We start from the raw sequence: 19,664 nt of genomic DNA on the forward strand, positions 1-19,664 counted from the left end.
AGTCTTCATCTGAATGTCACTCCTCATGTAAACACAGAAATTGTCAGATGAAGCAGCAAACACAGAGTCTCCATAAAGTGCTGTTCCCTGCTGAGCAGGTTTGAGAAACACTGGAAATCTTGAAAGGAAAATGAAGGGAATCTACTTTGAAATAAGCATGCTGTTCCATGCTGAGACAAATCACACTCCCGGTGTCTATCAGCATTGAAAATAGAATTGCAAACCAAACACAGGAAATAATGTAAAGTTTGCTTAAGAAATAAAAGTAACATTTTATCTTCTGGAGGAATTTGAGATATAACGTTAAGTACAAGGGGATAACCCCCAAAACCGGAATGTAGTTTTTTTTTGTTTTTTTTACAAAACAACTTTATCACCTTCAAAGTCCTCTCTGTTACACTTAATATATTTGTCAAATATGCTATTTCATTCTTGGAGACATTTTAAAAACTCATCTCTTTGGATAGCTGACAGCACCTCCTTTGTTTTTTCTTCGCCTCCTTTATGTCATCCAATCACTGTCCTTTCATGTCCCTCTTCATTCTTGGAAACGAAAAGAAGTCACATGGAGCAAGGCCAGGTGAATCAGGTATGTGGAGCAAGAAAAGCATGCTGTTTTCTAGCCAAAGCCTGGCACACTGAGATGACTGTTTGAGCAGTGGCATTGTCATGGTGGCAAAACCAGTCCCTGTCTGCCACAAATCAGGCCTTTTTCTGTCCCACATTTTTACACAATCTTTCCAGAACCTCTCAACAGAAAGCTTGATTAATGGTCTGACCTGGTGGAATGAATGCATTAGGGAAGTTGACAGACATTCAAAGGTTTGCCATTAATGGACATATCACCTTTTATGAAAGAGGAAAACCTCTGAGATGCTTGAGCTTGTCCCATTGCACTGTCCTTGAAAGCTGTGTTCAACATCACAACTGTCTCTGCAGCATTTTTCCTGAGCAGGAAACAAAATTTCACAGCTGCACGTTGTTCTCTTAGTCAGCCATCACAAAAAACAAAGTTTGAGCAAAACTGCTTTCATGAAAAAATTCACTGTGACCAGAGAGAACCTTCCCAGGTGACACCACTGGGTGCACTAACACAGAGCAAGTTGCTCAAGGCTCATCTAGCAGGAAAAATTTATCCTATGAAATCCCAGTTGTTTTTTCCATTTGAAGGGGGCGAGAGGAAGGCACCCCTCATAAATAGCTAAAAGCATAAAAACAAACAAAAATAATCTAACAGGGTTTTAATGGATTCCTTAAAACTAATACAAGCAAAAAAGATAGTTAATGATATTCTGTGTTGACATGTTTTACAATGTAAATGCCAAAATGCAACAGTTGCAAACTTAATTAGAAAAAACTATATGTGTGTATTGCGAAAATAATTTTGCTAGCAACTTGTTTAGGTATGCAGCATTTATAAATCTACTAACCTCTTCTTTCTGAAGTGATTGCCAAATATAGGTATTATTAATATATAAAGTCTAGCTCATACCTCTGTAGAGAATATTTTACTTATATTTTAAGGCTTTTCTTTTGTATTCTTTTAAGGCACAACCATTTCTTAAAATGCAGGCTATTTAAAATTTTCTGCAAATTGCTGTAACATTACACCCACATACTCTGGCAAATCAAAGATTTTAAAAGAGTATAAATCATAATTAGTTGAGAAGCAATCTCTGCATAATAATTTCCAAATAATAATTATTAACTTAGAAAATACAATATGTAATAATACATTTATTTTCAAGATATCAACGCTTAAAAATAGTGGTTTTATTTTTGTTCAATGCTATTTTTCTTGTAGTTCTCACAAACATGTCAGTGTAACAGACAAACTAGCAAATGGAAGGAAAAATATAACAAGTGTCTAATCTGTTCTAAATTACATTAAATAGTGCAAATTAAATAAAATTTATTAATATTCTAAAACATATGCAAATATTACACGTGATTGTGATTGTGATTGCTAGATAGCATCACAGTCATTCTCACTCTTCACAGCACTATTGCAACAGATTGAAACGCTCCCCCGCCCTGCGCCATCCTCACCGTCATTTCTTTGCTTGAGCTCATTGTTAGAGCCACTGTGTCAATTCAACTCTGAGCATCCTCCTCATTTTCACTGGTCTACTTCACCTTCTTCGGGAACTGGTCCCTTCTGGTAGCATGCCTGACATGCCTCAGACAGTCTTACCTTTCTCACGTCTAAGGAACATTTGAACTATACTTCTTCCAACACAGATTTGTTTGTTTGTTTAGGGCAATCAATGGTATATTCAACCAATACCACAATTCAAAGGAACCCATTTTTCTTCCTTCTTCCTTATTATTGTCCAGCATTCACACATAGATGATGCACAAGTTAGGGTCCCCTAACTAAACACACTACCATCAAATCAATTCTGGCTGATCGTAACCCTACAGAAGAGGGTTAACTGCCCCTGTGAGTTTCTGTGAAGGCCATTCTTTTCTGGAGTCAAAAAGTTCATCTTTCTCCCTGGAGCAGCTGGTGTTTCGAAACTGTTGACCTTCTGGCTAGTTGCTAAGTGTATAACCATTCTGGCACCAGGCTCTCCCCCATCCTCAAGATGACCTCTCTGTTCTTTAACACTCCAATGAGCTCTTTTTTAGAAAATGTATCCAATGCAGTATGCTACCTGGTTTATTGACTGCTGCTTCCACAGGAACTGATTGTGGGTTTAATAAAGATAAATTCCTTAACAACTTCTATTTTTCCCTTTATCATAATGTTGGTCACTGGTCCACTTGAGATGATTTTTTGCTTTTTTATAGAGAAGTGTCATCCATACTGAAGGTTGTAGCTCCTGATTTTCATCAGTGAGTGATTCTAGTCCTACCTTCTGGCACCAAACAAGCTTGCATCATCTGCGTATTGCAGGTTGCTGTGGGTCTTCCTTCAATTATGAAGCCATGTTTCCCTTCACATAATACAAATTCTGGCTAAGAGCACGCACTATTATTCATCTGACAGATTGAATAAGCGTGGTGAAAGAATTCAACCCTGACACGCCTCTTCTCATTGTATTTTATTTTACATTTTATTAATTAGGTGAAGGTTTACAGAGAAGATAGATCATCAGCTTAACAATTCACGCATATTTACTTAAACTTACCTATTACAATTCTCTCAATGTACCATCACTTAATTCTATGCCCTGTCTGTTTCCTGTTTCCATCCCTACTTCTTTCCTCATGCTCTGAATTTTGTCTTTGCTTAAATGCTTCCCTTTTGATCTGAAAGGTTGATTGTTCTAGCATTGGGATGTAAAACCACTCAATAAAACCTTATTCTGATTGAAGGACTGCATCTTGGTCTTTGAATAGGTACTGCATGAACACAATTAAGTGCTAGGGAATTTCCACTTCACAACGCTAACTATGTTTTATTAGAATTCATACAATGTCACTGTATAGTCAATAAACCATAAGTTAACTTGTTCTAAGTATTCTCGGTTTCCAGTCAAGATCCATCTGGTATCAGCAGTCTTATTTTCAGACCTCTTTAAAATCTGACTTGAATTTCTGGAAGTTACCTTTGGTTGTACTACTGAAAATATTTAAAAATTATCTTTAGTATAATTTTACTTGTACATGATATTAATGATACTATTAGATCATTTATCTTCCAATTGGTTTGACATGTAACCATCTTCCAAAATTTTTTGCATAGATAATTACAGATGATTTACATAACTCAGGTTTCAAAATAATCAAGGGAAGCAATTGTTGATTCTGAGCAAGTAAACAGTACAATTTCAGATGTCTCAGTTGACCAGCAGGATCTAGTGGTTTGATCACTGACAGTCAAGCTAGTAAGAAAGGATGACATTGGTCTCCTTCATTGTTTCTTTCTACAGGTAGAGTCAACCTTATTTCTGCGTATTCCATCCAGCAAGGTACACATGTTTTGTCACCATTTGTTTTCTTGAAAAATAGGAATTTGCAATGAGTATGTGTTGGTTGGTTTTGCAATGTACTGTAATGTGACCTGTGGTACTACTTCTATCCCCACAGTCATATGTTTCCCTTCCCGATCCTTTCATTTCCAACCTTCACTATCCATATCACTAGCAACTATTAAAGCATCTTGAATACATGGTTTATTAATTTCAGACTGAAGAAGTTGGAAGAATTCTTCCATGTCTACATCATTGGCTTTGGTGGTTACTGTGTAAATTTGCATCATGGTCTATTAATTATTCTTCCTTGTAGTGGTATGGTAGTATATCATCAATGACAGCATTGTACATCAGGAACTGTCTTAAATGTCAGTATTATTGAAGAATGCAGTCATTTGCGGTACAGAAAACCATATGGCTGCCCTGTTCCAGATGATCAGTCTCAGGTCATTTCTGCTCACTAATGCTCATATACTAATTTTGATGAACTCCCTTCAATTTTGGACAACTTATATATTTTTATATTCTACCTTATGAGTGTTTGTAGATGTTTGTTCTCATTGTTAGCCATACCACATCACCAAATGAAGATCTGAAATCCTTACTCCATCTACATCAGTGGTTCACAACATTCCTAATCCTGTGACCCTTTAATACAGCTCCTCATATTGTGGTTACCCCAATCATAAAATTATTTTTGTTGCTACTTCATAAATGCAATTTTGCTACTGTTATGAATTGGGCAAACCCTTCAAAAGAGTCGTTTGACCCCCAAATGGGTCGCGACCCACAGGTTGAGAACCACTAATCTACATTATTAAGGTTGTCTCTACTCTAAGGAGGCAGTTTTCCCCCATCTTATTTTGAATGCCTGACAGCCTGAGAATGTCTCCTAGTACTATATAAAACAGTGTTGTTTCCAGTGACTATTTTCCAGCAATATTCCTATTAATCTTTCTTTCTAGTGTGTCCTTTTTTTGGAAGCGCCATTAAACCTGTCCACATGTGCCTGCTGGGACTAGGTATACTGATTGGAAAACTTCCAACCTCATAGGAATCCACAAGCAACCATAGTATGAAAAGCTGACAGACAAGCCTATTCAAAAATCATCCTATAATACATTAACCATTTTCATCAGTGGACAAAACAACTAGCCACAGATCAATAAGTAATGCGAACACTCCAAGAGCATTATAAACTAACTAGACCTAACATATATATCTCACAATTACGGACTCCAGGACAACAAAATACATACTTTCCAAGTGTGCATGGAATGTATTCAATAGTGGGATTCAGCCAGTTTGCATCCGTTTGGCAGAATTGATACCTAAATATTTTTTGTTGAGTTCAGTGACCCAGTTATTGAAATGGCACTTATAATCAGGGTTCTCTCTATAGTTGGTGGCAAGGTAGCATCCCAATAAGGAAATCACAAATTTACATTTCTCATTCTTTCTTCACATTCTTCTGTGCAACAGCATATTCTGTGAGTAGTTAAAGTTCTTTCCATCCATAGGTATAAAATATTAGACAACTATTTGTAATATTTATTTATTCATTTAATAAAACTCATTATTCTTTTGATGAAATACTACTTATGCTTTCCTTTGTGTTTGTTACTCCAATAAACATATCAAGTAAAGGAGGAAAGTGCCAAAGAATCAGCATGCCATAGACCGTGCTGTCATTCCTTGCAGAATTTTGCTCCAAATTCCCAAGCGATATCAGGAGTGAATTATGCACTTCCCGAGAATATGCAGAGTTTCAAATATTGTCAGAAGTACTGATGCAAGTTCAGCAGAAATGGAAAGGAGTTTTCCAAGATGAACATAATATATTCAGAGAAGAGAACTCACCTGTTTCTAATATATCAAGTATTAAGATGCTTAAGGATCAATCACACAGCCTATGATGCCTGGATAAAAACAAATACTACTGTAAGTGTGAGAATATCAATCTACAAGGAATATGGAAATGTCTTAAAATAACAGTTTCATTTTTTTTGAGAATTTAAAAATATTTTTTCATTGATGTTTTAAAATTATTTCTTATTTCTTATAACAAAATCTGATTTTGTGTACCTCTCTTATTGGTCTTATTTGAGTATTAAGTGTATTATATAATAAACTACTTGTTGGTATACTTTTATTTAAAATTTAAAAGTCATTAAGACAGAGACTGATTGTTAAATTATTTAATCCCACCACCAAATGATTCCAAGATAAGCAATATGGTAGAGTGAAAGATGTCTCAATGTATGTATATATATATATGCATTGTATATATGTATGTATATATATATATACTTTGCATAGTATTATATATATATATATATATATATATATATATATATATAAGCCTAAATGGAATTAAATTTAGAATCAACAACAGGAGGACATACAGGAAATTCTGAATATTTAAACCTCAAGCTAAATAATCCTATAGTCAAAAAGGAATTTTCAAGAAAATTGCATAAAAGTTGAATCATTTGAATCAAATGGCAAAAATAGCATGTCAAAATATATGATTATATAGTCAAATTTTTACTTAGAGGACTATCTTTACCATTAAGTGTCTTCTTTATAAAAAGAAGAATGCTCTCAAATTAGTAATTTAAGACTTTATCATAAAATTAGAAAACATTTAGCAAATAATACTGAAATCAAGCAGAAGGAAAGGAATAATAAAGAAAAGAGTGAAATTAACACAATAGAAAACTGAAAAAGATATAAAGAAAATCAAGGCTACTTCTTAAAAAAAATGAACTCTTCGATAGACTAACCAAGTAAGTAATGTTTTAAAAAAGCACAGGACAGGAATGTAAAAGATGTCATTTTCACAAAAGCTTGGAAAACAAAAGGATTTTAAGAGACTACTATGAATAATGTCAGCATTCCCTGGGCATCTCCAAAGGTTAAGATTTCAATGACTGTACAAACATTTGACTTTTCACATCCACCCAGAGGCAGTTCAGAAGACGTTTGTTGATTTGCTTTTGAAAGGTTAACAGCATTGTAACCCTTTGGTGTAATTCTCCTCTACCTACTCAGTTCACTATGAGTTAGAACGGCCTTGACAGCACTTGACAAGAACATGATCAAAATTATGCAAAATAATTGACAGCCTAGATAAAATTCACATGCTAATATAAATTCACAAGTTACCCAAGAGTGACTCAAGAAAAAAAAAGGCCATAATAAGTAAATCATCCCAAATGAGACAGAGTGTGAGGAAAGGTTTGGAAAGTTTCCTCCCAAAATTTGACAATGAGAACTGTATGGATTACAGTGCTCTATTGCACATGAAATCACCATTAATTGGGGAACAACCTGATGGCACTTAGCAACAAGGTAATAATTAAATATATATATATATATTCATACTTTAAAATCCTCCCACACACACAAACTGAAAGCTATGGCCTAATGCCTTCCCTGATGATTTTACCAAATATTCAGAGAAAAAATATTGCCAGTGCTCTATAAAATATTTCAGAATATAGAAAAGAAAGCTTCACTTCCAACTTATTCTTTGAGCCTGAAATCACCTTGATACCAAAGTTAAACAAGGACATCACAAGAGAAGAAAGCTACAACCAACAAACTTCATAAAAATCATCCACAAATCCTCAGTGAAATGTTACTAAACTGAGTCCAATATCACATAAACATATTACACACCATGAGAAAATGGAATTCCTGCCAGAAATGTAGTTAGTTTAACAAAGCCAAGCTTGCTATTGCCATATATCTTATGAGTAGTTAGAGGGCGAAGACCACATAATAATATCTACATGGACACAGCAAACACATTTGCGAAAATCCGACTCTCATGACGAAAATTCTTACTAACATTGCTCAGATTTTGGCATGGGTGTGGCTTGGGCAATGAACGTTCTCAAACATATTAATGACATCCACAAAATTTCACAGCTAATATAAAAAATTCTAAATATTTACCCTTTAAAATCAGTAACAAACCTAGAATATTTTCCTTGGTCTCTTCTATTCAATGCAGTAATGAATTTCTCACTAAAACAATCAAATAAAAGAAGAAAACAAGAGCAAAACTGTCTACATGCATAGATAACATGATCTCATATGTATAAAGAGCTAAGAAACTCCCTCCAAAATAATAATAACTATTATAACTACTAAACAAGTACAGCAATAGCAAATAAGTAAATCAAAATAACTATATCAATTATCAAACAAGTATAAGATATTGAATATATTTGCATATACTACCTATGAAAAATTAGCAAATAAGTTTGAAAGTATAATTCTATTCACAATAGATAAAAATTAATAAGGACTCCATATCAATTTAGTGAAAGAAGTGCATAACTTGAGAACTAAAATTCACAAAACTTTTCTGAGGAAAAATTTTTAAAAGCTTTATAAATACTCATAAAGAATTATTTCTTGTTTATTGATTAAGAAGTCAATATTTTTAACTTGTGATTCTCCCCAAATTTATATGAAATTTATATAAAATTAATTAGTCTTGCTCAGTATTTCAGAAGGCTCCTTTGCAGAAATTTACAGTGAATCCTACTATTGAGATGAAAATGACAAACACCTACAAAAGCAAAAGCAATAAAAAAAATGTGAAAGTACTTTTGTCCCTGATTTCATAATTTTTCATATAGTTTCAGTTTCAATACAGTGTGATATTGGCAGAAGGACATGGTAGCAGCAGAAAAAATAAATTTGTAACGATGGAAAGATTTATTATAGATGTAGATTATTTTATTTATAGTCACTTTTACACAAAAGCAACCTAACAATTAATTGGGAAAGATTCACCTAAAAATAACATTCTAATTTTGATACGCAAGATGAATTTATAACCACATATTATATACACAAAAATAATTTAAAATGAATTCTAGAGTGAGTCAGTAGTGTGGGTGCCACATCTGACTTCCTCTGGCTTTTGGGGATCTCAATTCCATACCAGCCAAAGGATCAATACCACAAGACAAATGTAGACGTGCCTCCATCATCCATTTCCTTATTCTGACACCAATCATCCCTCTCAGAGATGGGTTTGATAGTCGACTGAATGATCACACATCTCACAGACAATATTTATGATTATGAGGTTTATTAGGAAAGCCAACCCATTGCAAAAAGTTAAGAATATACTTTCGTTGCTGGTTTGTTGGTTTGTCTGTAGCTTCCCTTCTCAGCCACACCGCTGGTATATCTTTTTCTGATCCTAGGCATCTCCATCAGGTGATCCCTTGTTCTCTTTCCTGCTTTGGCAAGTGCTGTCTCCATCTGCACTAAGAAATGACACCCTATTCTGTAACTCAGCCTCCTGCCCCAGCATTCAGTTTGACTCATTCCTTGGGCCAGGAAGCCCACCATGCCGCCTCAAGATCTTGACCCCACCCCTCTTCTCTGCCTCCTGGTGTCAGTGCAGTAACATTGCTGCGTCTGCTGCCTCAACCACTTAAGGCAAGCATCTTGCACATGCTCTGCCGGTGGCTCTTCTTTCTTGATAGCCCTGGGATTCCTCGGTTACTGCTTATAAGACGGCACATTCTTAGAGCCAATGGATTGACTTACTGCTTATAAGATGGCACATTCTTAGAGCCAATGAATTGACAAAACTGACCATTCCCTAGCTTGGAGTGCTCTACACCTTCTTTGCATATTTCTATACAGTCATTTGAAGGATATTACAAAGATAGAACTGCTATACCAAGTGATTTCACTTCACCATAAAGAGCTAAAAAGTAAACCTTTGTAAGAAAACATAGGAGAATGTTTTGAGACATTGATTTAGTCAAATGGTTCTTAAATACATTGCCAAATAATATAAAACTGTTTTCATCTATAATGCACTAATAATAAGAATTAGCCATACTCCATTTGGCGCAGCATTACGCTCCATTGCTAATCAAAAGGTTAGTGGTACAAACTGACCCATCCATTCTGAAAGAGAAAGACCTAGAGATCTATTCACCAAAAGGCTGTAGCCTAAAACACCTAAAAGGGAATTTATCACAGAAAATAAATTTTATAGGATCTAAAAACAGCGATAGGGTTAATATTGTTTTATATAAATTGTTATGTATATTAGGCTTTTCTTATCTTTGATTACAAATCTAAATTCATTCACACATTTAAGATTTCATTTCTGTGTTATTATTAAGTAGTAAGTAATTTTGCAAGTTATTAATGCAAGCCTTATATACGTGATTTGAAAATATTTTATCACAGATTGTTGACTATATTTTCATTACCTTAGATATTTTTTAGTGATTTAAAAAAAATTAATGAAATGCTATTTATCACCTTCTTATCTTTATGGAATATTTTCCTCTCTCATAAAATAACTATCAATAATAAAAATTATAAAAGAAATATTTATGAGGCTATGAGAAAATAGAAACTAGCATGAATTAGTGTTGGTCATATAAAATCGTATAGCTATTGTGGGAAAAAAATTCAGCAGTGTTTTAAAAAGTTAAACTCCCACTAGGTCCAGATGTCGCACCACGGGCCACTTAACCAAGAAAAAGTGAGTGCATGGATACACAAAGACTTACCTGAATGTAAATATTAGCATTATTTGTAATAACCCCAAACTAGAAACAGCTATCTTCCATCACTGGTGGAATAATAAACTGTAGTGTGCCTATACAATGGAATACTCCTCAGCACCCAGAGAAACAAATTTCTGATACACGTCGTGCCATAGGTGACCCTCAAATGCATTATGTTAAGTGAAATAAACTAGACATAATCACATGTTATATGATTCCTTTCACATCAAATTTTCTAAAAGACACATTTATAGTGATGTGCCTGAGACTTATGGGATGAGAGGTGTACTGAGGTATCATATTGGGGGAATGTAAATGTTCTACAACAAATTTATTTTGATGGATGTATGCAGCTTTTGGTAAAGAGAGTAAAAGTCATTGAATTGTCTACTCAATGTACAATGGGAAAATTGTATGATATGAAAAATAATCCTCAATGAGCTAAGGTATAAGCAAGGTCATGGCTTCAAACCTACAAGCTGATCAGTTGGATTGACTCAATGGCAGTTGGTTAAAGATTTAAAAATTTTAATAAGTGGTATTCATGATTATGGAAATAAGGTTAAATATTTAAAGTTATATCTATAGGTAAATATAATTAATACATTTGCATCGAGTAATAATATTTTATATTTTCATAGAACTTTAGAATTTACATATTATGACTTACCATGTTTCAACTCATAAAGCCCACTAAAGTGAAAATAGGAGATAAACATTCTTTGAAAATGATGGATGAAGATTCCACTTGCACTTAGGTCATGCACTTGGGTTTTGGTGGTATTCAGATTGGATTGGAAAATGTTGAGAATGTTGGGATTATAATTTAAATATATATATGTATATATTTAATTATCATAAAATATATGTTAAATCAACTGCTGTGTTCTATGTCAGCAACACTAGAAAAAATAGCAATCTTCCATCAGCACTGATTTAATAATAAAGGAAAATGACAATTTAACTAGCACCTTGCTAAGCATTGTTTTACCCACAAAGGCATGTCACCTTGCTAAGCATTGTTTTACCCACAAAGGCATGTATATGACTTAGCAATATCGTAGTGAACAGCAGTATAACAATACGTAGTAGAGGTTCTCTGTGGGAATTTCACACAAATACCAACTCAGTCCCTTCATGATATAAAGAAGGGAAATAAGTACATCAATAGTATTTTGTTAACTATAAATGTTGTAAACTTCAATTGGTATATTTAATTAATATTTAGACACTTGTGATGCCACAATATGTTTCTAAATGGAGATAATACTTAGAAAGCCATAAGAAACCTCATTTAGAAAGTATGCAAAATAATGTATGGATTTAAGATTGCAAAGTGTAATTGGGTTGGGTTAAAAGTTTTATCTTGAGATTACATTAATGAGAAAACTTCTGTCTCATTCAGAAATTATTTCTCAAATACAATGGTTCAGTGAATCAGATTTCTTTTGTATGCCATTTGGACAGTTTTCTGAATACAAATGTCTTTGTCAACATTACTAAGGAATAGAAAGGTTAAATTCTTGAGAGATTTTAATTACTTTATAATGTACAAAAATAATATGCATAAAATTCTAACAATTATTTAGTAGTGGGCTAGATGCTCTCAGTTGTTTATTTTTCTTATGATAGACATATTCCATTTAGAATAATACTACTTAAAAACTTATTTGTCATGAGGGAGGGTGGAGCGGGGAGGGAGGGGAAAAATGAGGACCTAATGCCGGGGGCTTAAGTGGAGAGGAAATGTTTTGGGAATGGTGAGGGCAATGAATGTACAAATGTGCTTTACACAATTGATGTATGTATGTATGGATTTGATAAGAGTTGTATGAGCCCCAGGGCTCAAGTAGAAAGCAAATGTTTTGAGAATGATGATGGCAACAAATGTACAAATATGCTTGACACACACAAAAAAAACCTTATTAGTCTATTTTTATATTAGATATCCTTTTAACGAGGAAAGCAATGATACATTATTAATTATAAAACTAGAAAATATCTTAAAATACTACCAAATTTTAACTTATTATCATAAAAATATCAAATAATATTCTGCTTCAATAAATTTATCTGTGCCTTATGCCAGAGACTTTTATTTTAAATAAAATACATTGCAAATGTGTTAGCAAAATCATTTCTGGATGCTCTTAAAGATTATTATCAGAGAAACAAAATGAATACTTTAATATGTAAAGAACCATTCTAATTTCTTTATATTTGTTTTTAAATGCATGCAACAAATACATATTCTACGCACCATAAACTATTGTAGGGTTTAAGGATTTACTATTACACAAAATGTATAAAAGGATATCTCTGTGTTCAAAAACTTATTTCTAATAGGAGAGACACTCAAATAAATTAATAAGCTAAATATCAAGTCTAGTTATTTTAATGTTACATTTCTCAATACCTTAGAAAGTGGCACTGCACTATGTTTCCACAAGGTTGAGTTACTAATGATGTCTTGTTGACAAATATCTGTGTGATAATTCAATTCATATGACTTTAATGTTGTTAAAATGTTTTTTAAAAAGGCATACTGAGAGATAATCCCACAACAGTATACAATAGACAAGTTTAAATAGTCACTAAAGTACCTAGAATTGGAAGGTGCTTCAGGAGATAAAATTGGGCACCATAATATAGGTACAATTAGAACTTTGGGGAATCTATTGCAATTCTGGGCTGGGAATTCAGTAGAGTTAACATTTAATAAAGGACTTTCAAAAGAAATGAAAGTGAACCATGGACTTATTGTGAGTGTATGTTCAAGACTTTTTTCAAGTTTTCCAGTTGCTATTTTCTCTTTATATGTAGAATTATTTAACAATTACATTAATAACATGGTAGAATATTTGCTAAATTTTTAAGTTTTGAAATAAATTACTACATTAAAAATACAGATTTGTCATTTGGTTACAGGTGTCTCCATTCTTTCACAGGCTACAGGCGTCTCCATTCCAATTTCTACACTGACTCACTTATATATGCCTTATTTTCATGCTCCCACTCAGTTATTTGGTGGGAGTCACAAAAGCTTTAGTTACAAGAGTCATATCAAGTAATTTCAAGTCACTGCAATCACACAAGATGCCCTCGTGCTGTAGTGGTTATGTGTTGGGCTACGATCCACACGGTTGGCAGGTGGAAACCACTGACAGCTACCTGAACAAAGATGGGGCTTTCTGCTATTGTAAACAAGTACAGGCTCAGAAATGCACTGGAGTCACTAGGAGTTAGTATTGACTTGATGGCAATAAGTTTGGTTTGGGGAACAATTACCCATATCACTTGACCTCAGTTTTGCTTTCATAATCAGAAATACTGATTTAAATAAACACCCATTTTAATCTAACTTTATGTTCCAAGAAGCATCAAAGAGTCCTTGTAAGAAGGTTTTAAAAATTTTGTCTTGCTTTGTTTTTATGAATAAATCCGTCTCTTAAAGAAAACTACATACCATACAGAGCATTCTCTTAAATAATAAAAGGGTACATTACCAAATTAAATGCTTTCCAAAAGAAATGAAATAATTTAGCCTGATTTTAGCCAGATTTTCCAAATTTTCTTTGGACTTTAAAATAAACACTTTTTATTGTGAATTGGGTAAAGGTTTACAGAACAAATTAGTTTCCTACAATACGTGCACATTTTCTGCCATGTCGTTGATTGTATTCCCCACAATAAAAAGCCACATTTACCAGTTTCTCCTGGTGTTGTCAGTTTCTATTCCTCTTTCTTTCCTAACCTATCCTCCCCTTCTGGACTTTTTCCTAGAGTAAATGCTACTCTTTTGATCTCAAAGGACATTACAATAAAGTATGTGTACTTCATTACTGTTATTGTTCCCTTTATAAACCTATGTTGTACTGGCTGATACCTGAACAAAGAAAGTAAGTTCATTTCTTGAGCTGAAGGGTGACTAAGAGCCATGGTCTAGAGCAGCGGTTTTCTACCTGTGGGTTGAGACCCCTTTTGGGGTCAAATGAGCCTTTCACAAGAGTCGCCTAAGACAATCAGAAAACACATATTTCCGATGGTCTTAGGAACCAAGACGCTGCTCCTCTATCCATCTCCAGGCGGGGCCACCCACATGCAGATACGCCCACATCTAAGTACCCAGCATGATGACATCATCGCACTAACCCCATTCCATATACCCTGTACAAATACAGGTGTATGTGACAGGGTTGGCACCATAATGTACTTATGCAGACCAGTCACACATGTGTAGAGAGCAGCGACTGTGTAGAAAGCAGCTACTCCATTAAAAGCAGCTACTGTGCTGAAAGCAGCAGTATTGGAGGTAAAATGACACTTCATGAATTACAATTACTGGGTAAATGTAAAATCATGTACTGTAAAATCATCAACTACTCAACTACTGCAAAAAAAAAAAAAGTTAGGCAGAATATCTGTACCATGGGAATTTAATCTGAATGTTGATCGGTCTTTTTTTATACTCAGCTGTGGTTGATGTGAATACTGTTCCCTTGTGATAGTAACAGGTATCTAAAAAAAAAATCACAAAATGGTAAATCATAGGAAACTTTAATGAACCATATTGACTGAAGTATGCCCTGTATCATCTTTTGCATTATTCAAGCTATTGCTATATATGATTTTCACTAGCAAACCATCCCATGACAATGAATCATGTAGAGAAGAACATTACGAAAAGAAAATATGGTGTTTGGTTTTTTTTTCACAGAATGGTTTTATCTCAATGATTAAAACAGGAATTGAGAACCCATAATGTGTTATTTATTGTGAAGTTCTATCAGACGAATCTATGAAGCCGAACAAATGAAAACCCCATTTTGATAGCAAGCATCCAAGCTTTGCCGGCAAGGATACCCACTATTTAAAAGCAAAGCTGATGGACTCAAGAAAGCCAGACTTGACACTGGAGGCAAGTACCACAAACAAAATGTAGCAGCCATTGAAGATTCATATTTTGTGGCACTCAGAATTGCCAGAGCTATGAAACCTCACACCATTGCTGAGGATTTACTGTTGCCAGCGGCCAAAGACATGGTTTGAGTTATGATTGAAGATTAATCTGTTACGAAATTGAGTGCGATTCCCTTATCTAAGAACACTGTCCTCAAGAATAGATGACATGTTTTCTGATACTCTTGATCAGGTAATCCAGGAAATTAAATCTGCTTCACTTCCAATATTTAGCATCCAGCTTGATGAAGCTACAGATATTGCAAACTGTTCACAGTTACTGGTTTATGTGAGGTATATTAATGATGGTGACTTTTTAGATGAGTTCCTTGTTTGCAAACCTCTTGAAATGACAACTATTGCAGGTGATGTATTTGACACTGTTGATTCATTTCTGAAAGAGCATAAGGTCTCTTGGGCAAAGGTTTATGATGTTTGCACAGATGGTGCACCAGCTATATAGGATGTCGATCTGGATTTCAAAGTTTGGTACTGAATGATTCACCAAAAGTTATCGAAACTCACTGTATGACTCATCAGCAAATATTGGCAATGAGGACGCTGCCACAACAGTTACAAGAAGAAATGACGAGTTCTAAGTTCTGTCAATTTTGCAAAGGTGAGCACTTGAAACAGTCTACTGTTTTCACAACTGTGCAACAAGCCAAAGGCGCTGAATAATGCTCTGCTATTTCACACTGAAGTGAGATGGTTGTCCAGAGGAAAAGTTTTAAAACGTGTTTTTGAGCTTCGTGATCAACACAAAATGATTTTTAATCAGAAAGCAAGACCACAGTTTGAAATACTTTTCAGCGAAAAAAGTGAACTGCAGAAAATGGCCTACTTGGTTAACATTTGCCCTCTTGAATGAGTTAACTTTATCACTGCAAGGACCAAGTGCAACATGCCTCCATTTGTCTAAAAAGATCCAATCATTACAAATGAAACTGTAGCTTTGACCAAAAAAAGGATGAAAATAAAATTTACATGTTACCTACCTTATCTGCTTTCCTTGAGGAACATGACATTGAACCAGACAAAAGGATTACAATGATAATTTCTGTGAAAGAACACTTGCATATGCTTGCAGATGAAATTTCCTTATGCTTTCCAAATCTACCTGACAGCCCATCTGCACTTGCCAGAAGCCCATTCACAGTCAGAGTGGAAGATGTTCCTGAGACAGCACAGGAGGAGTTCATTGAACTTATTAACAGCCATGCAGCGAGAACTGGTTTCTCTACAATGCCAGTTACACAATTCTGGATCAAATGTTTGCAGTCATATCCTGTTCTATCTGAGACTGTGTTGTGCCTTCTTCTTCCATTTCTAACACCATTTCTTTCTGAAACAGGGTTTTCCAGCTTGTTGGTTATCAAGTCTAAATACAGAAATAGACTTGTGTGGAAGATGATCTTCGCTGTTCTCTTGCAGAGACTGCCCCGAGAATCTCTGATCTAGTGAGAAAAGAAGTTATCTCAACCTTCACACTGAAGTTGGCTTTTTACTCATACTGCTGCCGAATGTATCAATGTAGTTTACTGTTGCTGTATTAAGACTGTTACCCTGCTACATCCTGCTTCAAGACAAAATTTCATTTATTTCTAATTAGAAATAAATATTTCACAAAATATAAGTACATATTTTTGTGATTAATCACTATGCTTTAATTATGTTCAATTTTCAACAATGAAAATACATCCTGCATGTCAGATATTTACATTATGATTAATAACAGTAGCAAAATTACAGTTATGAAGTAGCAACGAAAATTACTTTATGGTTGAGGGGGTCACCACACATGAGGATTAAAGGGTCGCAGTATTAGAAACGTTGAGGACCACTGGTCTAGAGAGTTCCACTAACCTCTATCCAACAAGTAAAAACTACCTTCTCTTGATTTTGAGTTTCTGTCCACATTTTTCTCCTACTCAATCCAGGATCTTATAAGGTGGTACCTTTCAGGGCAGTTTGTAGTGGTAGCCTGACACCGTCAAGTTCTGGTCTCAGGCTCCTGAAGACTGATGCTTGCATGATCCATTAGTAAATTAAAATAACAATTTCTATGTTTCTTTGATTTTCTTAGCTCTTGTCTGGACAGAGAGAGCCTAATAGTTTCACCTTAGATGATTGCTTGCAAGCCCTCCTTAGTTCTAATAGTATATCCATCTCACATTTTCCTTTTCAAATTCCACCTTGAAGGAATCCTCTCCTTTCTTTAAAATGTAGCTGAATTTTTTTGTCTCCTCTTCTTTTTTAATATTTTTATACCCCGTGCTACTATAAATTTGTAGTCACTAATCATATTTTGCCTTTTAAGATGCTAAACTACAAAAAGAATAAAATAAAAATGCATGTTCTTAACTTAAAATTCTGCCTCCACCTGTTATGAAATATGAAACCTTAGGGAAATATTTGTTTTTAAAAGCATGCAAGTGAAAGTTCCTATTTCTTAGGTCATTGTGAGAATACATAAAATAATGCAGGTAAAGTGTTGCATCTGATGCTTGATAATTGAAGCTTTTCAAAAATGTTGTCTATTATACTTCTTTCTAGATTCCTTGCTTTTTATTTAGATTTTATGATTATGAGTTTCACAATGACAAGACCCACTGAACAATTTTCAAAATGAATTGATAGCAAGTTCAGAAGAATTGGTATGGGAACCATATCTGACTTCCTCTGGCCTCAGAAGGGGAAGGAGAATCCAACTCCACACTGGCCCAACCAAAGCCTAGCCACAAGGCAGACATCAGCCATGTTTAAACCATCCGACTTCTTTTACCCCATTCTGATAACAACTCTTCCTGTCCCACACTCGATATCTCTGCTGCATTTCATGATTCATTGCAATGGCTACACAGAACTCAAAGACTCATGATTATAGAAGATTATTAGGAAATTTAACAAGTGACCACAACTCAGGGTCAGAAAACCTTAAGGATAAAGTCTTTTATCCAGAGCACTACCTCTTCTCCGCCAGCAGCCATATCTTTCTGTGGTGCTCATCCTCCACCCACACAGAACCACGGCCTCTATCGTTTTCTGTGGGTCAGTCAGCCTGCTGCTGTGCCTCAAGGTTTCTGGCACTGCTGCCTCTGATCTCTCTGCTACCTCAACATACTTCAGACATGGATCTTGCAAGCGCTTCACTGATTTTATGTGTGTGTGTGTGTGTGTGTGTGTGTGTGTGTGTGTGACAGTTACAGCATTCTCTCTCTTCCAGCTTATGAGATATATGTCCATTGGAATGACAAAACAGACAAATTCCTTCTACTAGTGTTTCACACGTCCTGTTACCATGGCCCGGCTCAATCATGTGCTTGTTGTCAATAAGTCTATTGTGACTCATAGTGAGCCTATGTACACAGAAGGAAGCACCACCCAGTCCAATGCCATCCGCACATTTGTTCTTACCCTTGAGGAAATGGTTGCAGCCACTCTGTCAATCCATCTTGTTGAGCATCTTTCTCTTTTCAGTCTCCCTTCACCGTACAAAGCACAGTGTCCTTCTCTCGTGACTACTCCCTCCTGATAATATGTCCAGAGAACAGGAGATGAAGCCTTGCCACCCTTGTCTCTAACAAGCATTCCAATTCTACTTCCAAGATAGATTTCTTGGTATTTTTGGAAGTCTAGCATATTTTGAATATTCTTCTCCAATATCATAGTTCAGAATTCTTTGAGTTTCCTTCAATTTTTCTTATTCAAAATCCAACTTTTATATGCATATAAAGTGATTGAAAATACCACAACTTCCGTAAGGGGATGTCCAATTGCTTACAGACGGGCTTTGGGTCTCCCCTTCGCACTCCCACTCATTCACTATGGTAAGATTTTTTTTGTTCTTTGATGCCTAATCTCTTCAATACCTCGTGTTCACACAGGCTGGTGTGCTTCTGCCATGTGGGCTTTCTTGTTCTGAGCTAGATGGCCACTTTTTTAACTTCAAGCCTTTACGACCCCAGGGTGCGGGGAGGAGACAAGCCAGTCATTGTACAGTGTGAAACGATGAAACATACAACTTTCCTCTAGTTCCTAAATGCTTCCTCCTTCCCCAGGTAGAGGGAGGGTGGGTTGTAAAGGGGGAATTGATTACAAAGAACTATATGTGACCTCCTCCCTGGGGGAAGGACAACAGAAAAGTGGATGAAGGGAGACGTCGGACAGTGAAAGATATGACAAAATAACAATTTATAAATTATCAAGGGTTCATGAGGGA

This window comes from Echinops telfairi, unplaced genomic scaffold, assembly GCF_000313985.2.
Source record: "Echinops telfairi isolate 266 unplaced genomic scaffold, ASM31398v2 ScPeMD7_7424;HRSCAF=8462, whole genome shotgun sequence".
NCBI classification, from domain to species: Eukaryota; Metazoa; Chordata; class Mammalia; order Afrosoricida; family Tenrecidae; genus Echinops; species Echinops telfairi.